Consider the following 17518-nt stretch of genomic DNA (forward strand, 5'->3'; position numbering starts at 1 on the left):
GAACAAGGCCAGAGGCCAGCAGACATTGATTGCTCACATGCAAGTTGAAGCTGAAGTAAATGAAAACAAGCTCACAGGAGCCCGGGCACAGCCTTGGGTATCTCCCACCTAAATGTAGACACCACCTCAGGAACAGAGTTGATGCATTGAACACTAATGATCAAAGACCAGACTAGTTACAAGGAAGTCAGACCTGAAGAAAGCAAAAGCTCATTCGATGCAAGGGAAAGACCGAAATGGATGTCAGAAGAGACCCTGAAACATGCTCGAGGGCAGAGTAGCTAAAATACATGAAAGAAACGTAGATGCGCTAGACCATCTGTTCTCAACCTGTGGGTCGAGACTCCCTTGGGAGTCGAACAATCCTTTCACGGGTCGCCTAAGACCATCAGAAAACACATATTTCTGATGGTCTTAGGAATGGAGATACCGCTCCTCTATCCGCCTCCAGGAGGGTCCGCCCACATGCAGATACGCCCACCTACGAGCACCCGGCTTGAAGACTGACCCATGCTACACCGTGCTTCCAGACAACATTTCCTTCATTTGTCATTAGAAATAAATATTTCACAATATATAATGACATAATGTTTTTGTGACGAATCACTATGCTTTAATTATGTTCAATTTATAACAATGAAAACTCACCCTGCCTATCAGATACTTACAGATGATTCATCACAGTAGCAAAATGACAGTGATGAAGTAGCAACGCAAATAATTTGATGGTTGGGGGTCACCACCCCATGAGGAACTGTTTGAAAGGGTCTGGGCATGAGAAAGGTTGAGAAACGCTGAGCTGAAGAGAAGATTTCAGAAGGCAGCTCAAGAAGACGGCTGTAGTGCATGTGCAGATCTGAGTAAGAAAAGCGAAAAGAAAGAAAACACTTGGCATTCCTCAAACTGAATGAACTGAAGAAAAATATTCAAGTTTCAATACTCAAGGATTCTGTGGGCAAACTACTGACTGACGCAGGAAGCGTCAAAACGAGGATGGAAGGAATACGCAGAGTCACTCTGCCAAAAAGAAGCAGTTGGCGTCCAGCCATTTCTGGAGGTGGCATCTGATCAAGTCCACGCTGCACCGAGGCACTGGCAAAAGAAACCCAGGCTCACTTACCCCTGCCTACAAATTTGGGAGACAACTACCTGGCCCACAGAATGCGGGACTTCTGTATTTGTGCCACGCAGAAACGGTTGTAGCAGTACACTGGCAGGGAGCCCGCTCGGCGCTCAGCCAGGTCCAAGCGCGCATTGTTGATGGCTGATGGAGCTTGGCTGAAAGCAGAGCGTGCCAGGGCTGAGCAGACGGAAGGCCCTGACGAAAGACCGTCCCAGGAGCTAGGGGACAGCGCAGGAGACCCCTCGAGAAATGGACACAACACAGGGAGCACTCTGGTCGACACCAAGAAATTTGGAAGACAGCTCTTCGGCCAACTGAGAAGTGAGTCAACAGAATGTGGAAATTACCGAGCAGCACTAACGCGGCGCCTAAAGAAAATGTCACCAGATGACTCTAAAATCGCTGCAGCAATGCCTCCAGAGGGAGCTGCCAGACGTTCCTGACCCACGTTGCTGCCGGTTGCTGAGGTGGATGCCTTGTAGGTTGGCATGTACCCAGCACCATGCAGTCAGCTACGACTCAGAGAGTTGTAGGGTTTCCAAGGCTCTAATCTTCATGGGAGCAGACAGCCTCAACTTGCTCCCTCCAAGCAGCTGGTGGGTCTGAACCGCCAACCTGTTCTTCAGCAGTCCAGCGCTTTACCAGACAGCGTCACCAGCGGTCGGCAGAGAAGATGGCGTGTTGTTCGAAGTGCCCCAGACCTGCTGACACCTGCAGGGCCTGGGCCCAGGTATTTAGTAAGGGTCGTACGGAACTTTAGAGGGAGCGGTCCCATCGGAACACCACGGGGCCTTCGTTCTCTCGGTGGTGTTTTACCACGTTCGTGCTAGGTCTGCCTCCCTCGGTGCTGTGACGTGGTTTGTATCAGAACAGAACTAGACCTGCTTGCAGGTCCGAAGTTGCCCAATCCCCATGAAGCACGGGAAAGCTTACTTGGTAAACATCCAGCCAGGCATGTGGTGGGTGGGACTGGACGTTTTAAAGACACCGGGTAGTTCAGCACCTCTGCTCCCGCCACGGACAAAGGGTGTTAAGATTCAGAGACCTCAAGGAGAACCGGACAAGGGAGCCCCCAGCCCACTCCTCCCACCCCCTGCCCCCCCAGATAGCGCTTGTCTCTGGCACGGGACCCTGGCTTCGATGCTGCAGTTCTCCGTGGGGCCAGGAGAGGGCAGTGTGGCCGGGCACCCTGGAGCAGCTGCCTGCAGGCGGCCGAGTGTGCCCAGAGCGTGCTGCTCCTCCCACAGGGACGGCTGTGGGGGAGGAACTGGGGAGCAGCCCAGCTGCGTTCACAGCATGTTTCCCAGGAGCACAAAGCTTCATACATTGGGCGCTGGGTTTTAACCTGCACATGTGGCCCGCCGGCAGCCTCACCCACACCCTCTGGTTCACAGATGGGGGGGATGTTGGCGGCTTTGAACTTCACTGCTCCGTGAAAAACTCGCAGGGTCCGTTTAGTGGCAAGTCTCATCTAGAATTGTTTTTCATGTAAACGAGCCATAGAGCTTTCGTTATCATGGCTCACTTCTGTTTGCTTAACATTGCACATTTTAAAAAGCATTTCCCCCATAATAAATCCTCACGTGATCCACAAAACAAGCCTTAAACAAAGCAAAACTGCCGTTGAGTTGACCCTGTCCCTGGCCCTATGGGAGTGGCTGGTGGTTTCAAACTGCCGGCCTTGTGGGTGGATGCCCAGCGCACAATCATTATGGCTCCAGAGCTCCTGGCCGGAGGAGGGGCTGTGCCCGTGGTAAACAGTCCCCACTGAGGAGTGACAGCCCCAGTAGCTGGTTCCAGGGTGTAGTCCAATTACCACCACCGGGGCTCTCAAATCAGAAGAGCTTCGTTTGAATGGGGTCTGTCTCCCGTCACCTACTTTTTGCTACCCTTTGCCAGTCCTCAGGGCTCCGCAGCCATGCGCCGCAGCCGAGGGAAGTGGCCGTGGAATGGTGATGTGTCGTGGCTGTGCCTGGAGGCGCGACGAGGCAGGTGGTCTTGGGACGGTGTCTACTCTGACTCCAGCTCCAGCTCCCAGTCTGCTGATCAGTGCCCAGGTTCTCCTGTTCACCAGGACAGCCAGCCTTTTCTCCCGCCGCGCAAAGGCAGCCCACAGCCCCGGGACCCAACCTGGAGAGCAGGAAGCCCAGAGCGGGACCATGGCTGGGTCGTGTGGGAGTTGATCTTGGTGAAAGAAGAGGATTGAAGCACTCACTCTCAATTTCTGGCCTTTGAAGTTTCTGAGGAATGCCTGCCCGGTCGCCTCTGAGCAGCAAGGCTAAAGGGATCTCACAGTCAGCTTAGTGAGTTACTTCAATAGAAACTTCGTCCAAGGCTGATAATAAATAGGAGTTATGTAACTCAGCAGGCCACAGCAATAACTGAGCCCTTGAGACGCCATCAGTCCTTTACCTGTACTTCCTGGATTGATGGCTGCTGCTGATAGGGGTGGGGCAATGAGGAGGCCCAGGCTGGTGGGGTGGGGGTGGGGGGCGGGCCGGAGAACCTATGTGATGGGAATATCTCTCCAGATCCACATGGTGCTCCCACCCCAGTCTGCCCCACCCTGGCCAGACCAGATGCACCCTGAGATGTTCTGTCGTTCCACCCACCATCGCCAGTATTGGACAGTCACTGTGTTAAAGGGGCAGGCAAGGAACGGCCGGCCCCCAGGAAGGACCCACCAGGCCCCTGACCCGGGCACAGACAGAGGGGTCAGTGGCAGATGCTGGTAGTATTTGGAGCCTGGCATGGGTGAGGAGCAGCGAAGATCCACCCAGCCGGCTACGAGGGGATTTCTAAAAGCTCGTGGAAAAGTGAAATTGAAAGAATGAGAGCTTACCATGAGCGTTTTGAACGTCCCTGGCACATAGGGAGTTGACACGGGCCTCGGGAAAAAGCATTAGCTCACAGTCTCCTGTGCCCGCTGTCCCCCAGGCCCTGGTAGGTGGGGGTGGGGCAGGGTGTAAATGGGGACTGCCCACACAGCCTCCTGTGGGCACCTCTGGCAGCCCCCAGAAGGCCAGGATAGAGCTGGGTGAGGAAGGGAGGGGGCTGGTGGAGAGGCAGGGGTGGGGGGAAGGAGGGAAGGTTGTGTTGTTGCATTGGGGGGGCCCTGGAGGAGCCACTAGGGAACACGGCCAGATGCCCTGGCCTGGATCCTTAGGGACAAGGCCCCAGAAATTCCTGGTGAGATCAGGCCGCGGTGAAGGAGCCCCTCTGAGACCCAGGCTGCCCTCCCTGAGCCCTGGTGCCCCTGCCAGAAAGGACTGGTCACAGGCAGGGCCGCCCTGGGAAGGGTGGGTGTGTGAGAGGGTGGGCAGCGATTCGGCCAGGCAGCAGAGCTGAGCGCCAGCAAGGCCGGCAGGTAAAGGTCAAAGGGAAAATAGCAATGCTGACTGTTCCTGGAGAAAGCACCACCGTGGCAGGAGGTGCCACCCACCCCCACCCCCACCCGCCATAGCAGGGCCTTTGTCTAGGCCGTCTCCCTTGTGTTCAGTGGGCCTGGTGTCCTGGAGCCTCCTCTGCCCAGTCTGGCCGGCCCTCAGCCCCCAGCTTCCTCGTCAGACACAGCTGCATGCCTGGGCTTGCCAGTGGGCACCTCCCTAGTCTGCAAAGTGATGCCGCCTCATCTAACAGGTGGTCTACAACACTGAGCCCAGACGGGGGGGGGGGGGAGTGTCTCCAAACTAGACATATGAGTGGCACCAGAAAGGGACCCAGGACCCAGCTCTGTCCCTCGGCCTGGCCGCCCCCCTCCCATGGTGGTCCGGTCTTCAGTGATTGGGTACTTGAGCTAGATAAGCCAGCAAGGCAGAGCCCCCGGTGGGCAGGCAAGGGGAGAAGGCAGGGGCTTGTTGGTTAGGGCTGAAGGAGGAGGCAGGACTTCGCGTAGGCGAGGGGTGCACCTAGTAGGTCCACTAGGCGTGCGACTCCGTGCGCCTTAGACTTGAGGGTGGCCAGGCTCTCTCAGGTACTGTGAACAGGAAGAACCGGTCGCTGGAGACAGAGGACACGCTCAACGAGATGGATGGACACTGGGCTCAAAGGGAGGACGCTGTGAGGCTGGGGCAGGACCCAGCAGCCAGCGCTTCCTTCTCTTGCACCCAGGCTCTCTAGGGGTCAGGACCACACCAACCATGGATCCCTAGCAGCCGTGATTGTGATTTGTCCACGAGACAGGGAATGTGTGTGGTGTGTCCAGTCAATCCCTTCTCATCTCTGAACGTGAGCGGAGGAGAGGTGGGGAGGCACCAGGCCACGTGATCTCCAAGAAACCAGGACCTCCCTCCTGAGCTGGCTGGGCCACAGTGAGAATCGGCTCCTCTGTTAAAAACCGTCCTCTCTGACGTTTCTGTTAGCGCCGCTTTAAGTCACCAAGACGCCCTTGACGTCTCTCACCCCCAACCTGCCCCTGCACAGGACTGCCCCTAAATAGGTCCTACCACCTGGCTGGGCCTCACAGAGGTGCCCATTGCGCCCCACTCTCTCCCTGCCCTTTGTGATGGGGGGGGGGGCAGTGGGACGCGTTGCAGGAGACCAGGTGCATGGAGCCAACCAGCCCTCCTGGAAGGCAGAGTGCCAAGTCCCCAGGTCGCTTTCAGCACCTGATTTTCTTGATTAAAGGGTTGCTACCAGGAGCAGGGGCTGTTCTGAAACTGCCCCAGCCTGGCTGGACAGAAATGCCATCCAGAGAGTCTCACTGGAAAGCCAGAGGAGGCAGGCCTGTGTGTTGGCTCCACCCCTGCCCACTGGCGAGTCAGTCCCAGGATGGTCCCTGGCACGCGTGGGGCAGGCATGGCCCTGGGCTTGCCTTGGGCCTCCAGACAGCTGTGAGACAGGGCCCTCCGGCTGCAACTTCTCACTCTTGACACTGGGCACCCACCCCAGCCCCCTCACCCAGCTGTGACAACCAAGCATCTCTCAGATGTCCCCCAAGAGCACAATGGGCCCATTTGAAAGCCACTGTCTTAGAGAACTAGGTGCCCTGGTGGCGCTGTGGATCAAGTGTCAGGCTGCTAACCTCAGGTCGGTCATTGGCCCAAACCTATCAGCCGCTCCACAGGAGAAAGACGAGGCTGTCTGCTCCCACGAAGATGTGCGGCCTTGGGAACCCTGTAGCGGGGCGCTACGAGTGCTGTCCCCTCATTCTTTTTCACAGGACAGGTGCCCGCGGACACGCAGCCAGTGCAGGTGGCCCAGCTTTGACCTGGGGCATCTGATTCTAAGTGTCCCCTGACTTTTCTTGCCGCCGTCTTTTGGGGACAGAAGCCCTCCTGGGGAATCTCCTGAAAGCTCTGACCCTATTCCCAGGGCAAGGCTGCCACCTTCCAAGTCCATGACAGCATGGACCCCAAATGTTCGTCCTCGGAGTGAATGCTAAGAAGACCTGCCTACAGGGGCAACAGGGCTGGACACAACACTAACCGAGCCAGCCTGCCCTGCAGGAGGCACGCGGGCCCCAGACACCACACCCAGGAGGCACGTGGGGCCTAGGGGTACCAGAGTGTTGGGTAGGGATGCCGGGTGAGTTGTTGAGGGAGGGAGGCGGGGCCTGCCCTTTACAGGTGTTTGGCATGCAGGTGAGACAGCCCTGCGTGAGGGACTCACTCAGCACCTTGCAGATGGGCACCCTGACTCACAGCTGGTAGGACGTGACCTGTTGTCGTCCAGCCCAGAAAACATTTGCCATGACTGGGTGGCCTCAGCCCTTAGCAGGCACACCTGCACCCGGGGGGGGGGGGGGCAGGGTGGTGTCGGGGAAGTTGGGGAGGTGACCTTTGGTTTTTGAGGTTCCAGCATCTGAGGGCTGGTGGGGAGAGGGGAGTAGCTTCAAGACCCCCAGGGATTCCCACTCCACCTCCCCACTCCCTGCTTTGTAGCCTGGAACTCCACACCATCTGTCATCTGGGGCCTGGCTCTCGGGCCTGGCTCCCCGTCTGTGAAAGCGAGGCATTGGGCTGGGCCGAGTGGAATGCTCTGTCCCACAGGGGCCCAGGCTGGGCCCGTCAGCCTCGTTGGAGCAGGCTGAGCCTCCCCAAGGTCACACACACCTCAGTGGAGGTAAATTGGGAGAAGGGTCACGTGCCCAATCTGCGGGGGGTGGGGGGCTGTGATGTTGGGCATGAGGGAGGTGGCTGGTGGAAGGTCACCAGGTGCCGCTTGGAGCTGGATGGGGTTTGGCAGGCCCCCAGCCCGGCGTGAGGAAGGGTTGAACATGGTTCTGAGGTTGGGAGTCTGGGGCCAGGCAAGATGGCGGTGCTATTATTAGGAATAGGGGGTCTACAGGAGGAGAGGATTGGGGGCTGGAGGAAGGTGAGTTCATTCACAGACACGCTGAAGCTGGTTGTGGCGGTGGAGCATCGAGCCAGGAAGAATCCAGCAGCTCGCCCACCTCCACAGGCCAACAAACAACTCCCCAATGGGGCGGGTCCTATGTAGTCCAGCCCCCCCCCCCCCGCAGGCCAGCCCAAACCACTGTGTGCCCCCCTCCCCACCCCTGCTCCCACCTCCGGGAGGCCAAGTTTGGGTCCACACTGACCATTGGAGCTCACCAATGCCAGGGACAGGGTCAAGTGGCTTTCAGGGATCAAGAGTCCCCCACTTCGAGCAGAGGTCTCAATCCGGCCACCCACTGCCCTCCCTCTGTCCACAGGCTCCCTGGCCACAGGCAGCACTTCCCTGGAGTTTCTGATTAACCTTGAGCAGGTTTGTTACCCTTCGGACTGGGCGGAGGGGAAGGGTGAGCACAGGGGAAGGGTGAGCCCCTCCCCTGAACGGCTGCGGGGAGGCTGGCTCTGGGGCCTAGCCTGGGGACACAGTGTCCCTGGGCAGGCCACGCCACGAGCTGGGACAGCAGCAGAGCCAGGGCGGGACCCCAGCTGTCCCCTGGAGTGCGTCAGCAGCTCTGGCCTTTGGCTCTTAATCCTGGGGTGGAGGGGCAGGCAGCCTTGGAGAGCAGGGCTAATTATTTGCGATTCAATTGGACCGGCAGCCCAACTGGGGTTCAGCGCTGCTCTCAGCTGTCACCCACACTTGGTGGGTAGATGTGGTCCTGTCTGGATGACACTAGGGTCCCTCTGGGTCAGCTGCTTAAGTTACCTTGTGCTTTGAGATCCTCAGGCAGAGGAGGTGTCCCCTGGGCCTCATCCTGCCCACCCCTGACATGGGACACCCCCAGTGGGCAGTGTAAGGGGCGCTGGCTCTGGCTCCCGGTTTCGGGGCTGGAGGTTAAGGTCTTGGAAGGACTGAGGGTGGGGCAGGCAGGCCAGGGGCTCCCTAAGCTCTGTGCCCAGCTGGTTGTTGGCCAGTGTGTCTATTTGGCCGAGAGAGGCCAGTGGCCAACGAACCCAGAGAAGATCTCTGGGCCTGGGCTATTTTGGAAGCAGCCTGGGGGAGAGTGGGTAGCTCAGGAGTCAGAGGGGGGTGGGGCAGGGGTAGTTAAGGGAACATTTCCTCCTGGCTCTGAGCATGTGGCAGAAAATTGGCCCTGAGGCCTTTCTCAGAATCCCCTGTCTGGTTACTCAAATGTCCCCTCTGGGGTTTCCTGGGGATCCCTCATCTCTGGGGCCACCAGGGCCGATTTTGGCCTTGAACTCCAGCCTCCCTCCCTGGCTTATTCCAGCTGCTCAGAAAGCATCACTCAACTGAAACCAACCCTGTTCCACCCGCTCCCCCTGCTTGGGGACTCCCTGAGAACATGGTGGCTTCCAGTGCCACAGACTTCTCAGATCACTGACATTTCCAAAAACACAATGAGGTCCTGGCAAGGGCCACTAGTTTCCTATTTTGCTGAGGACACCAGAGTATATGTCAAAGGAATATATCCTGCAGAGAGACACATACACACACACACACACACACACACACACACACACACACTCACAAAGAGGCAGCTTTTCTAGTGGAGCCAAGACCAAGTCTGATGGTGCCGTGGTTGAGCCCTCGGCTGCGCACTGAAAGGGTCGCGGTGCGAACCCGAACCCACCGGTGGTTCTGCAGAAGGCCCGGTGATCTGCTTCCCTGACCTGGCGGCCAGGACCGCTGGGGGCGCTCTGCTCAGCCTGCCGTGGGGTGGCTAGACGGGAGGAAGCACCACACCAGGCTGAGCACTCCCTCGTCCTTACCGTCCTCATTCTGCTGTGGGCCGACCAGGACGCAGCCGCAGCTGGCACTGGGCACCCATGGACTTGGGTTCCGGGAAACGCGGGTCCCTTCCACTCCTGCTGGACCCAGGACCAAGGGCGGCTGGCTGGTCCTGGCTGGGTCTCTTGGCTTCCTCACCTCTTCCCCTCCCGTGGTTCTCAGAGGGTGGGGCTTTCTTCCAACTGCCCCCAGGCTGAGGGCAACTCAGAGCTGACTGGTTGGAATAGAGCAGCAGTTCTCAACCTGTGGGTCGCGACCCCTTTAGGGATCAATGGACCCTTTCACAGAGGTTGCCCGATTCATCACAGTAGCAAAATGACAGTGATGAAGTAGCAATGAAGGTAATGTTATGGTTGGGGGTCAGCACCACATGAGGAACTGTATGAAAGGGTCGCAGCATGAGAAAGGTGGAGAACCGCTGGCCTAGAGCTTGAAGCCCTGCCCTACGCTGGAGAAGTCCCATGACCTTTGTGCACTTTGGAGCAGGCTGCTGGGTCCCCACGGAGGCCCCGGAGAGCCTGGCCCAGAGATCTGAGACCCGTCCCAGGGCCTCAGTTCTATAAAACGGGCATCTGAAGTCCTCATCACAGGGCTGGTGTGAGGATTAAACATGAGAATGTTTGGGAAAGTACTTTGTGAACCATAAAGCCTAGGGGGGAAGGAGTTACTGTTATGATTATGGGAAACTAGTAAATGACGGAAGAAAGAGCAGCCCCACAGCGGGTCTCACATGTATGGGTATAAAGACAGTGCTCCCCCACCTGGGCCTGTGATCTGAGTCCCCCAAGCTCCACACAGGAGCCTGACCCAGTGAGTCACAGGCCTGGCTTGGACGCAGCCTCTTCCCCGGGCTTGGAGATAGGATCAGCATTTAATATAAAGAACCCCCCTGCATGGTTACTCAGGACTCTAGCCCCCCAGATTGGCGAGAACTGTGTGGAGGGCCTCCCCAAGAAGGAACCCTGAGGGCTGGGACCAGGGGTACATGTAGTGGGTGTTCTGAGGGCAAGGGCCTAAGCTTCCGGGTACTTCCAGAGGAGTAGCTTGTGAAGGCAACCCCTGCCCACACTGGGTCCCTGTGGGGCAAACCCATTGTCCTGGTTCAGGTCTGCCACTTTCTTTGCCTCTCCGGGACTCTGTTCTCTCATCTATAAAATGGGGATAAGAGGCCTTACCTCATAGTTTCCTGTGAAGATTCCTACGTGTCCCCCCCCTCCCCCGGAGGGTTCTGGCATACCCCCCCAAGGGAGCTGAGGAACTTCAGAAGAAACTAAGCCACCAGCTGGGCTGCCCTCACTATCCAGAGGGGGTCCCCAGCCCCTGCTCTGAATGGGGGGCTCAAAGGAGAAGGCTCCTGCCCTCAGCTGCTCAGCCAGCTGTCATGAAGTCACTGCCACCTCCCTGGGCCTGCCCTCCCCTCACTCTCCCTTTGCTGACATCCCAATTGGCACACAGGTTGGAAAAATCGCTGACTCTTCCAGACTTGGAGTTCATTGACTGGTCAGAGCCACCGTCACAGGCTGATCATGTGGGTGCGTGGAGAGCCGGGAGGCCCCTGCAGGCTTTTCCTTCACTGCCTCCAGCCTAACCCACCCTACCCAGACAGTCTAACCGCCAGCGGGTGTGCGCGCGCACCTACACACACTCCTCCATGTACACGTATCTATGGACACATACCTACACATACATACACATGCACATATACCTAGACACACCCCTGCATGTAATATACACACGCATATAGAAACACATACACATATATACACACCCCTACATGTACACACACTTATACACATACACACACACATACAAGCACCCCTGCATACACACACTACAAATACATACACATACATATAAACAAACACATGTGCACCCACCCTGTGATCCACCGCCCCCAGACCACACACAGTCCATGTAGTATAATCTACAGCCACCCACCTGCAGGGAGGGAACCCCTGCCTGCAGACACCTCCACCGTGACTGCACCCACACACCGGCAGGCACGCACCTCCTGGCTCAGCCCCGGGCTGCGGAGTGCCTCTGAGCTCAGATCCTGAGTGGAGTTCCCATCTGAAGCCACACAGGGGCACACACGTGCCCCCCCCCACACAAGGGAGCCCAGGCTCGGCTCCCGCCCCGCGCTCTGCCTTGCCCACTGTCCCCTGACTGTCCCACACGGACCCTGGAGCCCAGCTGGACGCAGCATAGGCCATGCCACGCAGGGCTCCAGCCGCAGCCTCGCTCTGCTGTCAGCCCAGCCAGCGGCTGGGGGCATCGAAGTCAGCTGCTGTGTGACCTTTAGCAAGCCCCCCTCCTCCCTGAGCTTCAGCGGCCGTCTAAGGAGGGGCAGCACAGGAGAAGGAGCTGGTGTTTTGTGGTTCTGAGTTCCACACCGCCAGGCATTGCCTCCGTGCCACCCGCCGCCTTTCACAGAATACCCCTTGAAGCGGACTGACGCAGACTGGGAGCCCGACTAGCCACCCAGGATTGACCAGAGCTTAAGACGTGGGCCAAAAGGAGTTCCTGCACCCTCCCCGCCAGCAAGCCGCCCCCCCCCATTCACACGTGGCTGTGCCCGCCCCAAGGAGACACCCCACAACTCCGGGTCAACATCCGCTTCCTGCCAGCGCTCCGGGTGCCCCCCCCCCGCGTTGCCCGCGGAGGGTGCAATCAGGGGTGTCTGTCCGCAGTAGGGGGGGGGGGGGGGAGCGATGGTAATCGCTGCGGATCGCTGGTCCCAGCTGAAGGTCAGGCGGTAACGCGACCCGAAGCTATAAATAACCGCGCAGGGAGGCGGCTGAGCGCAGCGCTTGCGGGCTCCGGGTGCAAGGATTGATTACCGCCCTCCCCGCCTGGGCTGCGAACCTGAACCCCTAGATCCCGGACACCGTGACCTTTCGGGTACCGGCAGGTGCCAGGTTCCCTGCCTCTCTGTAGAGGGCTGGTGGGGTTGGGGAGGTGTTGAAGGGTAAACCTCGGCAGGAACACCGACCCCAAGGGACTGAGGGTGGAGCAAAGCCACTGGACATAATTAGGGACCCAGCCAGCCTGCCCTGTCCCCAATCCCACAGCCAAGTCTCACAGTCCATGGCCTGCGGACAGATGGACACACAGAGCCCTGCTTCCAGGCCTGAGCTAAGGGTGGGTCTCTGACTGGGAGACTTACCCCCAGGGCTGGCTGTTCACTAGACTTGGTGGCAGGTGGACCCAGGAGCCTCCAGGACAAGGGACTGTCACCGCAGGGAGGGCCACCCTCTCTCCATCTCCCTTTGGGCAGAATTTCAAAACCCTTTGCCATGGAGTTGATTCAGACTCACGGACACCCCGCAGGGCAGAGTCACGGCTGTAGGTGCCCTGTGCGTTGGCCTGTTAACTTCAAGGTCAGCTGTTTGAAACCATCATCAGGAGAGAGACGGGGCTTTCTACCCTGTAGAGTCGCAGCCTCAGAAACTCTCAGAGGCAGTTCTGCCCTGTCCTGCTGGGTTGCTGTGAGTCAGCGTGGGCGGGGAGGAGAGCCGTGAGTTTGGGTTTTGTAATCTTTCCTGCAGCAGACAGCCCACCTCCCCCTCCCCCTGAGCTGCTGGTGGCTTTGAACCAGCGGCTGACTTACTAACCACGGTGCTCCGGGGCTTCTTTGGAGAGAATGGGGAGGTGGATTTAACCAGCTCTTAGTAGCATGCCCTTTCTGTCTTCTTTTTAGTTTTTACTGTTGATGTAAAACAGAGAAATGGCACAATTCAAAAGTGTACAGCTAGGTGAATTGGCACAAGCTGAAAATATTCACTTAATCCCCACTCAGATGAAAATAAACAGACCAAACCAGCCCCCTGCCAGCACCAGAAGCCCTCTCCACGTATGCCCACTCTGGTGTGAGTTCCTCCCTCCAGTCTGTCTGTAGAGGCAGCCAGCAGTGGGGGCCGTCTGGTTTCTGGTTTCTGCTGCTCCTTTCAGCCTGGTGAGATGCATCTGTTCCGTTCCGAGCTGGGGAGCAGAGTGCTTGCTCTCCCTGTTCCTTGCCACTGTGGGGTGACTTTGCTTTATCCCCCCTTTCTGCAGAGTGTGGGCAATTGTGTCATTTCCAGTTCCTGGCTCTCCTAAACAACGTCCTGTGAACATTCTAGCATCTCTCCGTCGAGAATACATGGACACATTTTTGTTGGGTCCGTGCCTAGGAATGGGATCCTGGGTATGTACCTGTGACAGGTATCTGTTCAGCTTTGGGAGATACAGAGAGTGTTACTTCTTCATCAACCTTTTAACAACAATGGCTTTTCCCCAGGGAAGTATTTTGTTGTTCCCAAAGGACCAAGCTCACTGCCATCAGTTGATGTGGACTCATGGTGACCCGATAGGGCAGGGTGGACAGTCCCAGTGGGGTTCTGAGACCGTAGCTATTTACAGGAGTAGAAAGCCCTTTCTCCCTCGGATCAGCTGCTGGTTTCAAACTGCTGATGTTGCAGTTAGCAGCGCAATGCCTAGCCACCAGGGCTCCTCGCAAAAGGGCAGGCGTTCATGATTTTAAAAGTGGGATCGTCTCTGTGGTGCTATCGTGCATGCAGCTACTCAGGAAGAGGTTGGCGGTTTGAGCCCGCCAAGGGGCACGCCTCAGATGTAAGTGTGAAAAATAAATAAATAAAAATAAAAGCTGGGAGAGATAAATATGTGGAAAGGAGGGGACAAAAACCATCACTCGCTGCTACTGATGAGTCAGTCCTGCAACCCAGTGGTCAACAGGCACCCCACAAGAGCCTTTGCTGTGTCAGGCCCTCGGTGAGAGAGACCACTCCCTTCTCATAGACCAAGGGACTGGGGCCAAGTCAGCAGTGGGGATATGGAGGGATAGACCAGGAGGCCCCTGCTCATCTGCCCATCCCATGATTGTCCCCATTCCCTCTCACCCACTATCATCCAAAAACCAATCTCTTAGCCCGGGAGCCTAGTCATAGCAACCCTATAGGACAGGGTAGAACTTCCCTGGTGGATCTCCTAGACTGTAACTTTTCACGGGAGTAGAGAGCCACGTCTTTCTCCAAAGGAGCAGCTAGAGGTTCGAACTGCTGACCTTGTGATAAGCAGCCCAACACATAACCCCCTCACCCACCAGAGCCACTGCCAATAAACATTCCCACAAAGAAGAGCAGTTTGGGGGGGAAACAACCTAAAGGCCCACGTCCTGTGGACTGGGTAAATCCATGCGGGACAGGCACAGAATGGGGCATGGATTATCCCAGCCACAAAGAGGAGCGAAACCCCGATAGGTGCCACGAAACCTTGAAAACGACAGGCAGAGTGAAAGACGTCTGTCTGTCACCACAGGACTCAAACCATTGTGATGGTACTTACACACAACGTCCAGATGAGGCAGCTGCATAGAAACCCAAGGAGATTGATGGGTACACCACGAGTGGGAGCAGGCGAGGGCGAGTAGGGGAAGGGCATGACTCTGACCAGAACTGAGTTTCTGGGAAACAATGAAAATAATTTGGAGACACAGCGTGGAGATGGTGCCCAAGATTGTGGTCGTAATTAATTCCACAGAGTGAACGGTACACTTACAGGTGAAATGGCAAATCGTGAAGATTATATATATATATATAATCATTGAGATTAGTTGCCAGCAAGTTGATTGCAACTCATGTGCAGAATAGAATTCCTTTTCAACATGAACTGGAGCACCAAGCCTGCTCCTCCTCCACAGCTGTGGCGGAGCACAGCTGCTTCCTCGCAGGTGATCAAGGGAAAGCAGTTTGTCAGAAGATGGCCTCAGCCCTGCCTTCCAAATATATTTGGCATCTGACCTCCTCTGGGATGGCCTGATCTAAGTCAACACCCTCTCTCCTTGGCTTATTGTACATAATGTCCTCTCACCCACTTCATTTTATCTCCAGCACAGTCACCGAGTGGCTTTATTAAAAAGAGCAAGCCAGACCACGTCACTTGTTGGCTTCTCCTGGCGGAGGCCTGGAAGATGGTCCCCTACGCTGTCTGCTCCTCCCCAGTCTCGGACGTCATGTCCTAAGACTGCGCATTTGGCTAACTTCCTTGTTCCTTGACTACGCAATGCACACCTCTGCCTCAGGGCCTTCCACTTGGCTGGCCTCTCTTCCGTGAAGGCCTCTGCCCCACACCTTGTCCACACCTGGTCCGTGGCTTGCTCTTCACCGTCTGTGGGTCTTCCAGCATAGATGACCTGCTCAGAGAACCCTTCGCTGACCGCCATATTGCCCCCATTTGAATGTCCAGAAGCCCTGAGTGCCCACACCTTGGTTTCTACCACTATCCTCCAATAGGAGGGGCTGGGGACCCTTGGAGAAATGACTGCCGAACCGAGGGCAGGAAATTGACTAGATGAGCCCGGAGTATCTGGTCGAGCCCAAACATAAGGAAGTGCTCAAAATCAACAAACAAAAATGACTCCCCCACCCCAGTGGGCACGTCAAGGGAGTGAGCAGTCACTGCAGCAGCAACCAAGGGCCAAGTCTGGAACACTGGGAGCAACGAAATCAAGTATTGTTAGATTACAACCCAAAGTATACAATAAAGATCCTTAAGTCCATTATAAATCCATGATTGAATTCATTGAAAACAAATCTCTAGTAGAAGAATTAAAAAAAAAAAGAGTAGAACATCACTCCCCACTCCGTAAGTGTCGGCTGGGCATAGGCCACCTGTCCAAGAGGACCGCATGGAAAAGGGCAGCTACCTATGGTGAAGAACCCTGGCAAATCCTCCAGCCAGGCGACCAAGGTTACATCATCAACGCCAACAAGACCTCAGTCACTTTGAAGGGGACCGGATGTATGAAAACGAAGCTTGTCCTACGTGGTCTTCCTCCCCAAAGGCCACAACTCAAAGCTAATCATGAGGAAAACACGTGAGGCGAATTCCCAAAAAGGGACGTGCTACAGTATACCTGCCCAGTACTCCTGTTTCCCTCGGAACCAGCCCAGCGCACCTCAGCTCCTCCTCAAACCTGGCAGGGTCATGGAGAAACAGAGCGCCAAAGACATTTCCAGTCAAGAATTGCCTACAGAGACAAGTCAACGGACTTGGGCAGAGTATTAGTCATGGGATTCTGGAGCAGAAAGGAGCATTTGCTAAAAAGTTAAGGGTATCGGAAGAAACGACCGTGGCGCAGATAGTTAACTAGCATAGCTGCTAACCAAAGGGTTGGACGTTTGAATCCACCTAGGAGCCCTGGCGACCTACTTGGTGGTTAGGCGTTGGGCCACTAACTTCAAGGTCAGCAGTTCAAAACCACCAGCTGCTCTGCAGGAGAAAGATGGGACTTTCTACTCTACTCGAGTGAGAAGTTACAGCCTCAGGAACCCACAAGGCCAGTTCTACCCTGTCCTAAAGGGCTGCTATCGTTGGAATTACTCCGGGATGGCGAGGTGTCTTGAGAGGGCTCCACGGGAGGCGGTCTGGCAGCTCCCATCGCGCTCCCACTGCGGAGAGCCCACTTCCACGCTGGCACCAGGAGGTGGAACCAGCTCGGTGACGGCCGATTGTAACGCATCCATGCTGGTCTGTTGATTGTAGCAAAGGCACCGGGCTACGGTCAGTAGTTACTCCATTTTTCTGTCTGTCTGAAACTGCTCTGGAAAAAAAACACCTGTATTTTTTTCCTACAACCAGCCCCTTAACCCCCTCCCCACACTATCACCACTTAACTGACATACTATAGGTTTTGTTTTTATATGTATGTCTTCACACACACACAGGATTTGTTTACTCTCTGCTAACCCTCCCTCAAGTTTCTTGTCTCTGTACTGCTGTGTCCCCAGCACCCAGGAGAGCCTGGGAAATTGTAGGTGCTCAATAAATATTTATTGAATGATACAGTTCTAAAGAGACTCACTGTTAGCTTTTCCATTCCCCCACCCCCCACCTCCTTCTAAATACAATTCTTATTGTTTTCAAGTAAACGGAAGGTTGGAATGTTTTGCTTAGCTGCTAGCTTCATTGAACAGCTCCCGAATGCTTTCCCTCCTTATAAACCACTCTTCCCGTCATTTCTGTGGATAGCACCCCGGTCGCAGGCACAGTGGGAAGCAAGTCCTGGCGATTCCGGAGGCGAGGTTTGCAGAGGCCTCTTCTCTCTGCCACGCTGCCACGGGGGCTGGAGGCAGGAGCTGTGCCCGCTCAGAGGCACTGACAGCAGGCACTGGCCCCTGCTGGGCGGTGAATCTGGGCGTCACAACCGAGGGCCTAGAGAGCCCTTGCAAGACACCAGCTTGCACACACTCA

Source organism: Tenrec ecaudatus, chromosome 10, assembly GCF_050624435.1.
Source record: "Tenrec ecaudatus isolate mTenEca1 chromosome 10, mTenEca1.hap1, whole genome shotgun sequence".
NCBI classification, from domain to species: Eukaryota; Metazoa; Chordata; class Mammalia; order Afrosoricida; family Tenrecidae; genus Tenrec; species Tenrec ecaudatus.